The following is an 18,525-nucleotide window of genomic DNA, read 5'->3' as shown; positions in this document are numbered from 1 at the left end:
GTCCAGCTGCAGGGGTGAAATAAATCTTCATGAATATTTGGTGTTGTGATGAACTTTGGTGACCTTTGACCAGTCAAAGAGTACCAGTGCATCACCCACTTTTAGTTATTTTTTGCAAATATACCGCTCCATAAATGAGGAAGGGGCTGCACGGTGGTGTAGTGGTTAGAGGGTCCCCCAGCCCCCCACGATCCGATTGATAAGCGGTTAAGGATAATGAATGCATGAATGAATAAGTGAGGAAGAAGAATAATGAGTCAGGAGCTAATGCTACAAACACAACTTTTGTAAAGTTTGATTTTCAACTGCAGGGAGCACAATGTTACAAAGTTCCGAAAGTTTAAGTGCTTTCTGGAAGTGCTCTCGTATCAATTTAGGATCATTTTTTAGGACGATGGGAGAATATTTTTCTTTGTTTGATAACATTGCCTTTGCTTTTTGGCTTCCTGACTAATTTCTAAAAAGAGAATGCGTGAGCTGGGAGCACGGGCGAGCAGCAGGACGAAGAAAGACAACGTGGTGGTGCAATGAAGACAGTTCAGTCATTGATCATCCTCAACCATTTGGGGCTGGAGCCAATCCCAGCTGACATTGGGTGAGAGGTGTGGTACACCTGGACAGGTCGCCAGTCTATCACAGGACAGACACATAAGGCGTGTTTCTACTGAGTACTTTTTGGAAAGCGGCTGAGTGTTTTGGCTCCGCCCACTAGTTAGTTCCCCTCGGCCTCTGTTCACATACAGCTACTTCTGTAGCAGCTAACCAACAGAGTTCCAATGTGACAACACTATTCAGACCCTGTAGAGACTCTTTTTCAAAAAAGCGACTAGCGACAAATCTAGCATTTTTTTCTGGTGTTATTGGAGACTTTTGGAGACTCGTTCCTACTCTTCTTAACGAGCAGTAGGCGCCGTCCCAAAGAACTCACAAGCGGCCCAGTCCTCCTGCAGCAGTCTCTCCCAGCTGCAGTCAGCAGAGCAGGAGACGTTAACCCCTCAGCGTCCAGTTTGCACCAGTCTGCAAATGAGTCACGCATGCGCAAAATTGCCGCCTCAACCGTATCCAATCAGCGTCGACCAGTTATTAGCGGCTCAGAAAGTACCGACCCGAGGCAGGTACTTTCTGAGCTGCTAACCGGTAAAGTTGGGCAGATCTTGGGCGGATCCTCTCTCCCAAGCCAGGGAAAAGTACCTATAGAGACAGACAACCATTCACGCTCTCATTCACTCCTACAGGCAATTTAGAGTCATCAATTAAGGGGCTACACGGTGGTGTAGTGGTTAGCGCTCTCGCCTCACAGCTAGAGGGTCGCCGGTTCGCCTCCCGCCTGCGGCTCTTCTGTGTGGAGTTTGCATGTTCTCCCCGTGTCAGCGTGGGTTCCCACTGGGTACTCCGGCTTCCTCCCACAGTCCAAAAACATGAGAGTGTGATTGTCTGTCTCTATGTGTCAGCCCTGCGATAGTCTGGCGTCCTGTCCAGGGTGTACCCCGCCTCTCGCCCAATGTTAGCTGGGATCGGCTCCAGCCCCCGCGACCCGATTGCGGATAAGCGGTTAATGGTAATGAACAATGAACAACCCGATTGCGGATAAGCGGTTAATGGTAATGAACAATGAACAATTAAACCTGAGCTGCATTTCTTTGGACTGAGGAGGAAGTTGGAGAGAACATGCAAAGTCCACACAGATTCAAACCCACGACCCTCTTGTTGTGACCACTGCTCTGTGCACCTCTGCATTTCATTCATAACATGCAGAAGTAAATGTTTGAATGAAGTGTCTTTAACATCGGATTACAAAATCACTCTGCACACTGTCGATAAATCAGAATCGTCACTCGTTTTTGCATGCAATGAATACCATCACCATCATTGCTATGACGAGGGGGGTTTTAGACAACACAGTGTTGGGATCAGAAACTCTGACCGGGTCTCAACAGTGGTGAGTTTTAGTGCAATATGAAGGCCTTAATGCTGTTTTCCACACTGACAATAGAAGAAAAACGATTGATTCTTCGCCAACAGGACGCCAATAGATGGAAATACTAGTGACAGAGTGACTGAGAACATGCAGCCTGTCTGGAGTATAAAAAAGGAGCCTTGTATTGTGATTGTGAGTGTATCCGTGCACAACTGGGTGAGTGTGCAGCAGGGGGCATCAGGGACACAAACGGTCTTCTAGATGCCCATTTTCTGCCCTGCTCCACTGGTGTTTTTTGGCAGTTTGGAGCAGACTCGGCTGGGTTTTGTTTGAGTTTACTGGACGTCTTCCTGCCATCTGCTGCTGCCGGGTCGCAGCTAACTGCCCAGACAGCACCATGCAGTCCAGTTCTCTCACCACTCGTGTGAAAAAAAAAAGAAGAATAAATTACTGACTACAAGTTTTCAGTATAAGAAACATCTGCAGATACTAAACACTGCTTCCACTTTACAGTTGTTAAATATTACAATAATGTTTAATTACATAGTTTATAGTAAGAGGGAAGGAAAAGGAGAAAATACAGCGTTGCAGAATTTCCCGTGTGTGTGTGTGTGTGTGTGTGTGTGTGTGTGTGGGCGGAGCAAAGTTGACGACGCCACTTCTCGGGGCAGCTGCTCGGTTTCAGCTTTTCCTGCTGCCTTCAGGTGCTCCTCGTAAAAGTTACTACCCTTAACAAAATGGATCCTGTAATAAGGACTGTAATAATTATGCAGTTGTTATAATAATAAAAATAATAATAATTAGGAGTGAAGCTGTTTTTTTTAAAGCAAAAATATTTACTATGAAAAAAAGTGCCATGTTCATTTTTTATCATACGGGTTACTTAATAAAATATTGTTTTAATTATTGTTATTTGAAAATAAATATTTACATAGTAGTCAAATGCATCTAATTTACCTCTGGTTGTTACAGCATTTATTTGGCCACATCTCTTTTCCACAATATTTTATTGTTATAATAATGGACGGTGTACAGTTATGGATATACAGACAGAAAAGTCGTGAATATTGAATTAATTAATTGATTAATAATTAATTAAGTATTTTTAAAAACATTTTTAAGTTATTACTATATTCTCATAATTAATTAAACATTGTACACTTTAGTCTCGTAATTAATTCAATATTTACGACTTTAATCTTGTAATATTTTTTTTTCTTCTAAATGTGGCACTTATATTTTTACTAGCAAAAAATAGGAGGTAATGAGATGATTTAGGCAAAAAAAACAATTTGGACAAAAAATGACTTAGGCGATTATTTTAACAGTATGACGATGTCATGAAAAAGTAATGTGCAGGTGGTTTCATGGACTCTACAGCATGGGTCTCAAACTCGCGGCCCGCGGGCCAATTGCGGTATTTTGTGGCCCCCACCTTGATATGAAAGTTTAATGTGAGTTTTATATGAATGTCTCTTTACCGTGTTGTGTGTGGAAGGTCCCTTTATTGCTCCAGCTGGAGCTTTGTTTCACTTGTTTCTATGACGACATTAACAAAAAGAAAGGCAGCTGCTACCGGAGCGTTTATTATCTATTTTTTTGTAATTTTGTGTCTTTAATAATTTTGTCTTTTTTTTTGTAATTTTGTGTCTTTTTTTAATAATTTTGTCTTTTTCTAATCATTTTGTGTCTTTTTTTTTGTAATTTTGTGTCTTTTTTGGTCATTTTGTGTCTTTTTGGTCATTTTGTGTGTTTTTTAAAGTAATTTAGTGTTTTTTCAGTCATTTTGTGTCTTTTTTTGTAATTTTGTGTCATTTTTTTGGTAATTTTGTCTCTTTTTTAAGTATTTTTTTTCAGTAATTTTGTGTCTTTTTTTGTCATTTTATGTCTTTTTTGGTAATTTTGTGTCTTTTTTTGGTAATTCTGTGTCTTTTTTTGGTAATTTTGGTTGTTTTTTTTTGGTCTTTTTGTGTCTTTTTTCAGTAATTTTTTTTAGTAATTTTGTGTCTTTTTTCGGTCATGTTGATCCGGCCTCCAGCGGCCCCCAGGTAATTTGACTTTGAGACCCCTGCTCTAGAGGGTTAAAAAGCGAGACAGAAACACGTGTAGCGCACCTCTCCGGTATGACGGACGGTCCGTGAAGGCAGCAGCGTCCCTGTGAGCGGAGGCAGCTTTCTCCTCCTATCAGCGCCATTGTGTGGCGGAGTCTCGGGGAGCGAGGACGGCTTGTTCTTCTGGAGCCGACAGGACTCTTTAAATACCCTCCATGTTTCTCTTTCAAACTCCGGCGGACCTGGATGTGGTAAGAAACCGTTTCTGAACCTTTTCCCTCTAAAGATCAGCGATAAAAACACGACGGAGACGCAGGTTACGCGCGGCGGTGCGCACCGTATTTCTTGTGAATAATAGACGCGCTGGAGGTGTATTATGGGCTGAGTGGTGCTGTGGTGGCTGAAGCGGCTCTGGGTGGAGGGAGAAGAAAAGTTTTCCTGGTAAATGGATCATATTTGGGTTCCCTGCTCCACCTCCAGTTGTTTCTATCTGCCAGATAACCAGTTGGAGCCGAGGAAACAAACAGGTCGCCACTTTCAGTTTATCACCACGGAGAGAGAGAAAAAAGTCTGTCTGATAAACTTTTCTACCCAAAATGCATTGAGTGTTCTCAACAAATACACTCAGCCGTTAACACACACTCTGGTGTCATGATAACATGACAAAAAAAATATATTCTAGTAAGAAAGTAATTACCAAATTACATAGAATGACCTACATTTGTGTAAATGCTCTTACATAAATGATTGAAAATGCATTTGGGCCACAATATAACGACTGATTTGAGTCTACATGTGTTGTCAACAACAGCAGATAATATGGATTGATGTTGACATAAAAGGCACACATGGCTGCAGTACATTTAGTCCTTATTGACAACTTGTGTGAGCAGTGTTCTTGTGCACATGTAAGTGTGTGAAGTGTGTGTTGTTGCAGTGGAAGTGGAAGTGATCTCCAGTGTTTGGGACTGTCTCAGTCAGTGTGTAGCTGTAGTGGAGGGGGGGGGGGCTCTTGTTTCGTAACGTGCACCACAACACAGCAGCCTGCTCCTCCTATAGTGACAGCAGCACCTCCTCTTCACTCCGCTGCTCCCTGTGTTGTGACCCGCAGGCTGCACACGGGTCACCCTCAGAGGAGGGGTTCGCCATATCACATCGTTCACAGTTATACCGGTATCATTTTTTATGGGTTAAAAAAAAAATGCATATCATGATATTGTCAACATTCCTACTTGTTGCCGTAGTGGCGTAAGGGTTCCCATTAATGATGGAGAGCAGTGGTTCCCAACCTTTTTCTTGAGGGACCCACATTTTTACCATTGTAAACTTTGGCGACCCCCCCATTGTCCATTGCTTCTATGAAGCCGAACTCAATGTGACTTTCATGGTACCCTCTCGTTTTCTTTTTGAGATATTCAGCATTCTCGTCTCCCTGACGCTTCGCCATTTTTCTATTAGCTCTGTGTTTCTGTTGTTTGGTGAGGTTACCGCTGGGTGAGGTTACCGCTGGGTGAGGTTACCTCTGTGTATACTGCAGGAGGGATACTACACTAGGTTACCGCTAGGTGAGGTTACCGCTAGGTGAGGTTGCCGCTAGGTGAGGTTACCGCTAGGTGAGGTTGCCGCTAGGTGAGGTTAACGCTAGCTGAGGTTAACGCTAGCTGAGGTTACCGCTAGGTGAGGTTGCCGCTAGGTGAGGTTGCCGCTAGGTGAGGTTAACGCTAGCTGAGGTTAACGCTAGCTGAGGTTACCACTAGCTGAGGTTACCGCTAGGTGAGGTTGCCGCTAGGTGAGGTTAACGCTAGCTGAGGTTAACGCTAGCTGAGGTAACCGCTAGGTGAGGTTACCTCTGTGTATACTGCAGGAGGGATACTACACTAGGTTACCGCTAGGTGAGTTTACCGCTAGGTGAGGTTACCGCTAAAAAATGTTTGTAGAAATTATTAATTACCGTAGTAGACACTTTTAATTACCGTAAATCACAGAATAGCATAAACTGTAGGAAACAGTTTTGCTGTAAAAAATATAACATTTTCATGTAAAGTTAATAGAGAAATAGCATGATGTGTTAATGAATGACACAATTACCCTAAAAATAAGGGGAATATTCAGTCTAAATTACAGTTTTTGCTAATACTCAAGAGACAAGAGTAAAAATTTTTGTATTTGGCAACTGTTGAGATTTGCACTTTACACTACATTTTAGATTTATGATTGATCTTTTATTTTGTTCTACGTTTTTGTATTTATACAGACTTAAAAAATCATATTTTCTTTATATTTTTCAGTATTTTTAAAATATTGTCAAGAATATCGTTATCGCAAAAAAATACCCTGAAATATTGTGATAATCTTTTAGGGCCATATCGCCCACCCCTACCTCAGAGGGGTCCCACTTTTTATCCGGACCCACAACACAGTCTACATTTTACTACTGAAGCTCCATAAACAAACTTGGTTTCAAGATGCACTCCCTGATTTTGTTTTAGCATCCAATAGTCCCTCTAAATCATAGGTGACGATATTTTGTGGCCCCCACCTTGATGTGAAAGTTTAATGTGAGTTTTATATAAATGGCACTTTACCGTGTTGTGTGTGGAAGGTCCCTTTAATTACTTTTTTTGGTAATTTTGTATCTTTTTTTGGTAATGTTTCTTTTTTAAGTAATTTAGGGGTTTTTTTTCTGTGATTTTGTGTCATTTTTGGTCATTTTATGCCTTTTTTTGGTAATTTTGTGTCTTTTAAAAAAATAATTTTGGGTCTTTTTTGCTAATTCTGTTTTTTTGGGGGGTAATTTTGTCTTTTTTAGTAATGTTATGTCTTTTTGGTAATTTTGTGTCTTTTTAAAAAAATTATTGTGTATATTTTTTAGTAATTTTGTGGGTTTTTTTGGGTCATTTTCTGTCTTTTTTAAACAACTTTGTGTCTTTTTTTGGTAATTTTGTGTATTTTTAGGTCTTTTTATGTCTTTTTTTTGTCATTTTGTGTCCTTTTTTTGTCATTTTGTGTCTTTTTTTTGTGTCATTTTGTGTGTCTTTTTGGTCATGTTGATACTGCCTCCAGCGGCCCCCAGGTAATTTGAGTTTGGGACCCCTGCTCTAAATCCCCTACATTCCCTCATCATCTTTAACACGAATCTTCACAGGCATTTCTTAGTAGATATGAAAATACATTTTGAACACAGTGAGCTGCGTTGTGAGTCTCTCCAGCATGAATCCACAGTAATATCTGTTACTACGCTATGAAGGGACGCTTCTACTGTACGTTGAATACCTCCAGCAGCTGAATACCTCCAGCTGGTGATAGTAATAGGACGCACGGTGCAGCAGCAAAGCTCTGAGTGCAGTAATAAGGCTTGTACTGCATTCACTGGGATTATGCTTAAGTAGTAAGCGTGCTGCCTGCAGTAAAAATTATGACACTTGCAGCGCTGCTGTAACAAGGTGGGCACCGTGGTAATAAGGCCCGGGCTGCTGGGGTACAGTGCATGCTGCAGTAATAAGGCCGATACTGCAGTAATAAGGCAGATACTGCAGTAATACAGAGGGTACTACCATTCACTGTGGGGTTCTGAGGCTTCGTCACTGGAAGTGTCAGGCTGTGTTTCCCCCTGAAGAGGCTCGGTGGAAAGAGTGGAGCGCTCCACGGCATGTAGACACGTCTGCTGACCTAAATCTGCTCTCTTCTTCTGCCTTTTATTTATAGACTTAAGTGTGTGTGTGTGTGTGTGTGTGTGTGTGTGAGAGAGAGAGAGAGAGAGAGAGAGAGAGGGAGTGAGTGAGTTTGTGTGAATACCCAAATGACCAGGAGTTTGTTGCACATGCACGGGTCATTGAGACTTGCTGCACAATTCTGGAAAAGCAATAGTTTCTTTTTTGTGAAACTGTGGATTGTACCTTTAACATTAACTGCTTAGTAGCACAGGCACCTGTCAGGTTTCTCTGTTATGATTGAAGTTTGATTGTTGGTTGCACATTCAGTCATGGAAAAAATGATCAGACCACCCTTGTTTTCTTCTCGTAAATGTTCATTTTAATGCCTGGTTCAACTAAAGGTTCATTTGTTTGGACAAATATAATGATAACAACAAAAATAGATCATAAGAGTTTAATTTAAGAGCTGATATCTAGACATTTTCCATGGTTTTCTTGATAAAAACCAAAATCATTATCAGTCGAGTCGAAGCGGCACAGTCCTCCTGCAGCAGTCTCTCCCAGCTGCAGAGCCGGAGGGGATGTTAGCACCTTAGCGACTATTTTTCAAGAAAGCGACTGGCGACAAATCCAGCGACTTTTTCTGGTGTTATTGGAGACTTTTGGAGACTCGCTCTGACTCTTCTTAACGAGCTGCGGGGGCCGGCGGCTCGTTAAGAGCAGTCCTCCTGCAGCAGTCTCTCCCAGCTGCAGAGCCGGAGGGGATGTTAGCCCCTTAGCGTTCAGTCTGCATATTGCTAATAGGCTAACAGTTAGCTTAGCAATCTCTGTTTGTTTACAACAAGCACCGGACACTAAAAACTGTTCCTGTTGTTTGTTTAAAAGATTGCAATAATAATACAGATGTTTTCCCTAAAATGATGGATAATCGTGATTCCAATATTGATCAAAATCATTGTGATTATCATTTTGGCCATAATCCTGCAGCCCGAATTAAAAGTGCTTGAATTTTACTCTTAAGAAGCTGTACAGACTCAGCATGTATGTGTGCTAAATGACAGCCCTGTTATTAACCCTACCTTTATTATTATTATAATATGATTTATGGTCATTTTTGTTGCTGTAGTTTGTGCTGTTTACTGATACGTGTCTTTCATTGTCTTTGTCAGTGACAGATGACGTTGTACCCAATGAACTGAGTTTAGTTTCAGTCTGAGTCACGGAGGCTTTACAAGTCAGTGACTCTTGCTGTGTGTGATTAATTTTCACATTTCAGACACCTTTTATACTTTAAAACAAATACAGTAAGACCATTTATACAGTGTCAAAAATGATTTGTAATGCGTTCATTGGTTACATTAAAAAAAGCATCTTCTTCAAACTGAATTGATGACAATCCTTCACTTATAGACAGTTTTATCTGGTCTTTTTCTTCAGTTTATTCCGGCGTTCTTTATTAATGGCCGCTGCATGTTGCAGGAGGAGCCGAGTGTTTTGTAACCAGGTCTGTCATTACGTAAGAGATCCTAGTGGATTCCCTGTGTGATACCCAGCTGACCCCCGTCATGTGAGCATTTATGATCACTATGAGGACACACACACACATACACACATTCTTGTACTTCTATCTTTGTGAGGACCCTCATTGTAATAGTGAATTCCCTTGCAAGGTTATAATAGTTTGGGATTTTTCATCAGTTTTAGTTTTAATATTTTTTTTGTATTTATTTTTTGAAATGCTTTAGTTTTAGTGTTAGTTTTAGTGTTTTGTAATGGGGTATTTGTTGGGTGGGAGATTAAAAGAGGTCACAGTAAATTTTGCCTTTATTTCCTTTGTCTGATCCATCTTCATTATGTATGAAAAAAGTTGACAAAGACGAAAACGAAGGACATTTTCACTATAATTTTAGTTAGTTTTGTAAACACACAATACAGTTTCAGTTAATTATCATTATCATGTAACCTTTAACCCTTAAAACAAAGTCTGAAATCTAAAAAAAAAAAGCCTTTAAAGAAGTGAGGACTGGTCGAAATGTCCTCACTTTGCAAAAATGTCCTCACTCTGTTGGTTAAAATGTGTTCTGGTCCTCACTATGTCGGAAGTACAAGAACACACACACACACACACACACACACACACACATACATTCTTGTACCTCTATCTTTGTGAGGACCCTCATTGGAACAGTGAATTCCCTAGCAAGGTTATACTAGTTTTGGAGTTTTCATTAGTTTTAGTTTTAATTGGGTTGTGAATTTTTGTTTTCAAATTCAGTGAAATCTATTTAATCGATCTGGTTTTATGACTTAATAAACTTATTTGGGCTGAAATGGATAATTAAAGATAATAAAGGAAACATTTATTGTGACTTTTTAAAATCTGGCACCCAACAAATACCCCATTACAAAAAAACTAAAACTAATAAAAACTAAAACGAAGCATTTTCCAAAAAATAAAAACAAATTAAAACTAGCACACTCACTCTAAAAACTCATTAAAACTGAATTTGAAAACAAAAAATCACAACGAAATTAAAATTAAAACTAATGAAAAATCCCAAACTATTATAACCTTGTTACTTACTATACCTACTAGCCAACACTGTGAGTCATAATATAGAGAATATTCATTATATGCACCTGTAACAACTTGAGATAAAACATATTGATGACATTTAAAGATTTAATTGAGCTTTATTTACCATCACCAGACCACATGTGATCAGAAGGTAGATTAGTTTAGTGAAACGTCTCTCTAACTGTTTAACAGATAGAAGCAGTTTGGTTGGAAGAAGAAACAAACTGTGTTTTGCTGCTGAAGGATATTTGCCTGTTTTATTACAGGTCTATGCAAAAGAGCCAGTTAAAAAAAATCCAGTGGAAAAACTGCAGGCGAGTTGTCCAGTGTGAGTCTGTGTTGCTAAGCAAATCTAATTCAACTTTATTTTTTTATTCATTGATGTTCATACCACATGCAACAACTTATTTAACCCTTTAGAGTTTAGTGCTATTTTGTTGGTTTTTGACTCTTTTTCATTCTTCCTGTACTTATATCACATAAAAAATGTTTACCATACTGGATCAACATTTTGAACACAATAAAACACACCAAAACCACATTTTTTTTAAACCAAAAACATGCACAAAACACACAAACACACAAACACACACAAAAAAACACAAAGAATTACAAAAAAATCCCACATAGAAAACACACAAAAACATGCATAAAAAACATGCATAAAACCACAAAAAATCCCACATAAAAACAAACAGAAACATTTATAAAAACACACAAAACAAGCATAAAACAAACAAAAAAATCCAACCATTAAAACACAAAAAATCCTGCATAAAAACATGCATAAAACCACAAAAAGTCCCACATAAAAACACACAAACATGCATAAAAAACACAAAAACATGCATAAAACCACAAAAATCCCACATAAAAACACACAAACATGCATAAAAAACACACAAAAACATGCATAAAAACACAAAAAAACCCACATAAAAAACACACAAAAACACGCATTAAAACACAAAAAATCCTGCATAAAAACACACAAACATGCATGAAACCCCCACAAAAACATGCATAAAAAACAATATTGGCCAATAACTAACATTATTATTATATATTATTACACATGATAGTCCCTACTCACTGGTGACTTGCTGATGCTTTTGAATATCAAATAAATAAAAATCAAATACACAATTTCTAAATCATTCCCAGCTTTGTTTTCTGCATTTTATAATGTGATAATGCAGATTGTAGAACATTTATTTTACCATGTTAAATAGGTTAAATAGGCCTTAATGTGGTCGTACTGATAGATGCATTTGATAGGTCAATAATATCCGTCCGGCTCTAATAAATAAATATATAAGTATCCGGAGCTGTAGTAGTACTAGAAGAGGTAGAAACAGTAGTAGTAGTATCTGTCGTCATGCTGTAACTGTATCTTAAGTTGTGTGTGTGGAAGTGAAGCTGCTATTGAGCGTAGCGGCTCAGACGAGCACCACAACGCACTATCTCTCTCTTCCTCTGGGTTTTGTCTGGAATGTGTTTACTAGTTCGACATTGTGAGAGACACACACACACACACACACACACACACACACACACACACACACACACACACACACACATTCTTGTACTTCTATCATTGTGAGGACCCTCATTGGAACAGTGAATTCCCTTGCAAGGTTATAATAGTTTTGGATTTTTCATTAGTTTAAATTTTGTTGTGAATTTTTGTTTTCAAATCCAGTTAGTTTTAATTTTTAATTTTTAGAGTGTGTTTGCTAGTTTTAGTTTAGTTTTTATTAGTTTTAGTTTTTTGTAATGCGGTATTTGTTGGGTGGGAGATTAAAAGTTGACAAAGATGAAAACGAAAGACATATTCACTATAATTTTAGTTAGTTTTGTAACCACACAGTACAGTTTCAGTTAATTATCATTATCATGTAACTTTAACCCTTTAAAACAAATTCATTGGGACAGTGAATTCCCTTGCAAAGTTATAATAGTTTTGGATTTTTCATCAGTTTTGGTTTTAATTTTGTTGTGAATTTTTGTTTTCAAATCCAGGTAGTTTTAATTAGTTTTTAGAGTGAGTTTGCTAGTTTTAGTTTACTATTTATTTGTTTTAGTGTTAGTTGTAGTTTTTTGTAATGGGGTATTTGTTGGGTGGGAGATTAAAAGAGGTCACAGTAAATTTTGCCTTTATTTCCTTTGTCTGATCCATCTTCATTATGTATGAAAAAAGTCGACAAAGACGAAAACGAAGGACATTTTATCTATAATTTTAGTTCGTTTTATAACCACACAATACAGTTTCAGTTAATTATCATTATCATGTAACCTTTAACCCTTAAAACAAAGTCTGAAATCTCAAAAAAAAAAAAAAAGCCTTTAAAGAAGTGAGGACCGGCCGAAATGTCCTCTCTTTGCAAAAATGTCCTCACTCTGTTGGTTAAAAACATGTTCCGGTCCTCACTATGTAGGAAGTACAAGAACACACACACACACACACACACACACACACACACACACACACACACACACAGCCTGAGTTGGACAGTGTTGTCCTCATGTGCAGAGCTGCAGCTCAGTGATGACTGCAGACTGCTACTGTACGCCTCCATGCACATGACATTAATACATGTCATACTAACACACAGCACCCTGCTGCATGCTTCCACCTGCAGCAGAGCAGTGTGTAGTGTGTGTAGTGTGTAGTGTGTGTAGTGTGTGTGTCCGTCTGTACTTTGTGCATCCAGAGAACCTGAAATAGCCCGATGTGGAGGTGAGGGGGAGGGGTGGATGTGCAGCTCAGGCATGGAAACCAGCGTATCCGGTTACAGGATCATAATATCACTGCAGAGTCCATCCACTAGCACTGCACTACCGCACAACACACACACACACACACACACACACACACACACACACACTCACACTCACCACAGCCAGCTCCTGGAATAATATGCTCGGCCCACATGTCTGATGTGTGTTTGCAGGCACAGTTGGCAGGCTAACACACTCTCATGCTTGCACACACACACTTTTTGAACCATCCTTGTATAAAACGGCATGTTTTAATGTTTTACACCAGGGGTCTTAAAGTCAAATTACCTGGGGGCCGCTGGAGGCAGTATCAAGATGACAGAAAAATACGAAATTACTAAAAAAAAGACACAAAATGACTTAATAAAGACACTACATGACTAAAAAAGACACTATTATTACAAAGACACAAAATGACAGAAAAAAACTTAATTACCCCAAAAAGACACAAAATAGCCAAAAAACAAAAAAACAAAATTACTGATAAAGACACAAAATTATTACAAAAAGATACAAAATTACAAAAAAAAGACACAAAATTATTTTAAAGAGACAAAAAATGGCCAAAATTACTAAGAAAGACATAATTATTAAAAAAGACACAAAATTACCAAAAAAAGTAATTAAAGGGACCTTCCACACACAACATGGTAAAGTGCCATTCATATAAAACTCACATTAAACTTTCATATCAAGGTGGGGGCCACAAAATATCATCACGAGGGCCGCAATTGGCCCGCGGGCCGCGAGTTTGAGACCCATGTTTTACACCATCATTTTGTGATGAGATTTCTACTTTTCATCCATTTATATATATTCAAACTCACTGTTTGGACTATTATTAGAGCTTTGTATTATTATTTTACTACCAGGCCCTGAAGGCATCATCAACATTAATGTAATCCAATGTAACAACACACATAGTCGCCAGCAGGCCTTTCTTTTTCAGTAGAAATTTCAGATTTTGAGGCTATTTTAATGTGGTGTGTTCTCTTCTAAACTGTGTGGGCCAGGTTGTATTATTGACATCTTATTAAAATAGAGATGGTTCAGTCCAGTCTGTGCTTGTTTGTGACTTTGTATCAGGATATTTTTGGGATGTGGGCAAAATTGGAGAAGTGTTTATTTCGAAAAATGTTCTTCTTTTCTTGGATTGCTCCTCTGGAAACAATCATTTATGTATTGATTTACAGTTTGGGGTGTCTGTTGCACATTTATGAAGGTAAGAAAGAAGTTTACTCTGCAAATAGAGTAAACTTAATCTGATGTCTTTGATTAAACATTGAAACAATAATAGGTAGATCGTGGTTTATTATTAAATAAAGCCTTGCCCAGTTAGTGTTATGAGCCTCTGATGTGTGTATGATGCAGTTTGATTGATCAGTAATGAATAATGTGCAGCTATCAGCTCATTATTAATGTGAAAAGAACCCCAACAGGGTCTTTAATCACTCTGAATGGCTTCTTTTAGCAATAATGACCTGCTGGCTGTACATTTTCCTGCTTTTTGCATGGATACTTAGCAAAGAAATACACAATTTGACACAGAATATTGGAAATTATTTTATTGCTTCATCTTAAAAAAAATAGTCAGTTAGACACTATGGTTGGAACTGCATCTAATCCAATAACAAGCAAACCATCTCAACTCAAATCACTGCTTATTGTTGTAAATATTTAGAGCTGTACACATGTTTTTGTTATGATTACATTAGGTATCATCAAAAGTGACGCTAGTTGCTTTGCTTTGACAGCTCAGGGTATCTGCGGGGTCTTAGACATCTAAAATCCTTTAATTTTAGCCATTAACATTCTCTTAAAATCTCAGAAAATGTCTTAAATGCGATTCAAAAAATGTATTATCGTTACTTTTGTTCAAAACAAATGCTTAAAATTCGGTCTTGCTTTTAAATGTTTAGATTTAAAAGCAAGACCGTTATAAAATAACGGTCAGAATGTATCTTTCATTTATTTTTCATTAGTTAGCATTTTTTATTCCAATGTGAAGAGCTGTGAATAGATTCATAAACTTTGCAAGTAATTCCAGGCCTCCAATTTTCCTTCATGTCTTTTGTACTTTTTTGCCAGTATGGATGTGTAATGGGTCTTAAACTGCATTCATAATGGTCTTAAAAAGTCTTTAAAAGTCTTAAATTTACTTATTGAAACCTGCAGAGACCCTGTTAGCTACAAAGCAAAAAACCGGGGGCGCTGTTGTGTTGTTTTACCATTAAAGGCGGGAAAGCGGATACGTCATTTTGTAGTATTTGTAGTTTTTTCCACCTATTTTCGGTCTCTTGGCCAATGAAATGCATCAGAATACATGTGGGAGTGTCGCAATGCAACATGGGACTTTTCCAGAACTTTGAAATCATCACCAAAAAAAGACACAAAATGACTAAAAAAAGACACAAAATGACAAAAAAAAGACACAAAATGACAAAAAAAAGACACAAAAATACCAAAAAAGACGCAAAATGACTAAAAAGACACAAAATTACCAAAAAAGACACAAAAAGACACAAAATGACTAAAAAAAGAAACAAAATGACTAAAGACACAAAGACTAAAAAAAGACTAAAAAAAGAAACAAAATGACCAAAAAAAGGACACAAAATGAGAATACATGCGGGAGTGTCGCAATGCAACATGGGACTTTTCCAGAACTTTGAAATCATCACCAAAAAAAGAAACAAAATGACTAAAAAAAGACACAAAATGACTAAAGACACAAAATGACCAAAAAAAGACACAAAATGACACCAAATGGGAATACATGTGGGAGTGTCGCAATGCATCATGGGACTTTTCCAGAACTGAACTCATGGCGGAAGACGACTATAGCGGAGGAGCTCAGATATAACAGCTATAAGCTCTCAGACACTAGGTTTTGCAGGCATTTTTTCCTGACATTAAATTGACTTCCTGTCCAATTTGAAGGTACAGACTGTTAAAAAAAAAATCTATTTTAAGCTTCAGTCCAAAAATATCACTAACAACACTGACCTTCAAATCTGCAGGTCGGCTGGTTTCTAGTCAGAGCTGGTTGCTTCTTCGCTTTGAGCTATTTTTACTTCATGGAAATCCTTTTTGGTAAAAGGTAGTTTCTTAGTGAGACGGTGAAAAAAGTGGCGTCTTAAGTCACGGTGACCTTGAATGAAGACCACGTCTCCATTTTTGCAGCGCGGTACTCATGCTTTATCTACCATCTACACTCGTTTATGATCTGTTTCTTCTGGTTGTTTTCATATCTCATATCCAGACTCACAGGGTGGAGGATGGTTCTGGGCCTGTGAACTTTGACAGGCAGAGGGGGAGGAGGGAGGGGGAGGAGGAGGGGAGTAAAAGAGGAGGGTGAGGATGAAGAAGAAGAAAGATGTAAAAGAGGTAAAAGAGCGACAGAAGAAGAGAAGAGAAGAGGAAAAGGGAAGAGGAGGATAATGAAGTGGAATGTAAAGGGGTGGGGCACCTCTGGTATGTCAGCCCTGCACTCTGTGTGTGTGTGTGTGTGTGTGTGTGTGTGTGTGTGTGTGTGTGTGTGTGTGTCTAAACACCCTGCCATGAGTCAGTGAGTCAGACATGCGCAGCTGCTTCAGCTCTCAATCACAAACTGCTTTGAACCTAACTCTCTCTCTCTCTCTCTCTCTCTCTCTCTCTCTCTCTCTCTCTCTCTCTCTCTCTCTCTCTCTCTCTCTCTCTCTCTCTCTCTCTCTCTCTCTCTCTCTTTGACTCTCTCTCTCTCTCTCTCTCTCTCTCTCTTTGACTCTCTCTCTCTCTCTCTCTCTCTCTCTCTCTGTTTCTGTGTGTGTGTCTCTCTCTCTCTCTCCTCTCTCTCTCTCTCTCTCTCTCTCTGTTTCTGTGTGTGTCTCTCTCTCTCCCTCTCTCTCTGTTTCTGTGTGTGTGTGTGTCTCTCTCTCTCTCCTCTCTCTCTCTCTCTGTTTCTGTGTGTGTCTCTCTCTCTCTCCTCTCTCTCTCTCTCTCTCTCTCTCTCTCTCTGTTTCTGTGTGTCTCTCTCTCTCTCTCTCTCTCTCTCTCTCTCTCTCTCTCTCTCTCTGTTTCTGTGTGTCTCTCTCTCTCTCTCTCTCTCTCTCTCTCTCTCTCTCTCTCTCTCTTTGACTCTCTCTCTCTGTTTCTGTGTGTGTGTCTCTCTCTCTCTCTCTCCTCTCTCTCTCTCCTCTCTCTCTCTCTCTTTGACTCTCTGTTTCTGTGTCTCTCTCTCTTTCTCACACTCTTATTTCTCCATTTTCCTCGAAGCTCCACATGCGGCTGCATGCACCGAATGCAGATACTCTAGTAGTAGATGGTTAAAAGTCAGCAACGCTGCAAACACACAGGACGGAAATACATGAATAAACATATGTTAGTAAAGAGTAAGAGAGGGATTGCCACATAGTGAGACGCTTAATGATTGAGTCACCAGTGGGACTCATCCCTGTGGACTTGAACCAGCGACCCTCCATCTCTCAAGCCAGTTCCCTGCAGGCTGAGCTGCTAGTTCCTGTTGGCACCCTTTTTTTGTGAAATTGCAGTTTTCTTCTGTGTTACGTAGCTTTATTGGTGTGTTCTTTCTTTCTTTTTTGTGTGTATTTATTTTTATTGTTTTCATAACAGAAAAATACATACAAACTTGAAAATTTCCTCTGGGGAAATTGTGAAAGGGCCACGGGGGCTACTGCCGGTGTGTGTACACTATGATGAGATTCTTCAGAGATTTATAACAATTAATACTAGTAATGTTATGATACTATATTATATACAAGGAGCACACCTACAACAAGCATTCCTCTTCAAGTATTTATTTATACAGCAACCTATGACCTTTAACCTCAAAATGTGTGTGTGTGTGTGTGTGTGTGTGTGCGCATTTGTGTGTGTGTGTGTGTGTGTGTGTGTGTGTGTGTGTGTGTGTGTGTGTGTGTGTGTGTGAGAAGCATGTGTATCTGGAGGAGTGTGTGTGTGTGTGTATCTGTAACTGTAATCACATCAAAGGATCAAAGGCAATCAGAGCAGAGCAATCAACAGAATTAACTGCAGCTGTAGAATGTACCTGAACAGTGACAGCAGCCAGAGGTGGACAGACTGGAATTTCTGGCCTCGAACAGAAAGCATTTCTGGCAAAACCATAATTCCTATCATTGATCCGACTTCACTTTGAGCGTCCTGGTTCTTCCTGAACGTCTACATATGTTTTTTTGTGAAGAAAAATGAAGAAATAGCTTTGTAAGAGCGATCTGAAAAACTGTTAGATATGCTTTCCTACTGTTAGATATGCTTTCCTACAGAAATCTTCCTGCGTTTTTAATATGGGAGCCAATGAGGCTGGGTGCAATACACACCCATTGTAATCTCAGAATTTCTCCAAAAATGATCATGGTCATTGAACAGGGATTGATAAAAAACTATATGACCTATCAAAACGTGGATTAATACACCGATACACAAGACTTGTGTCTACTGTTTAAAGTTTTAATTGAGTCTCTAGGTGAAATTATGCCCGGAGAAGTAGACGTTTAAAAATCTCCAATTATTGTTCTTTTTTGCTTT

At 38.9% G+C, this 18,525-nt stretch overlaps 1 protein-coding gene across 2 annotated transcripts in view; it reads left to right on the top strand.

The window, feature by feature from the left end:
- Window positions 1–18,525, top strand: part of sertad2b (SERTA domain containing 2b) — a 57,213-nt gene that overhangs the window by 24,557 nt on the left and 14,131 nt on the right. Inside the window, exon 1 of one of the 2 annotated variants that reach the window (XM_059359756.1) lies at window positions 4,070–4,220. The exons of the other annotated variant lie outside the window; for it this stretch is intronic. The gene's annotated coding sequence lies outside the window, so the exon portion shown is untranslated. Of the gene's footprint in view, window positions 1–4,069; window positions 4,221–18,525 lie in introns of those variants that run through there. 2 annotated transcript variants of the gene reach the window in all.

This window comes from Centropristis striata, chromosome 20 (genome assembly GCF_030273125.1).
Source record: "Centropristis striata isolate RG_2023a ecotype Rhode Island chromosome 20, C.striata_1.0, whole genome shotgun sequence".
Taxonomy (NCBI): Eukaryota; Metazoa; Chordata; class Actinopteri; order Perciformes; family Serranidae; genus Centropristis; species Centropristis striata.
The sequence above is the reverse complement of the archived record's forward strand: the minus strand, read 5'-3'. Positions and strand labels throughout refer to the sequence as shown.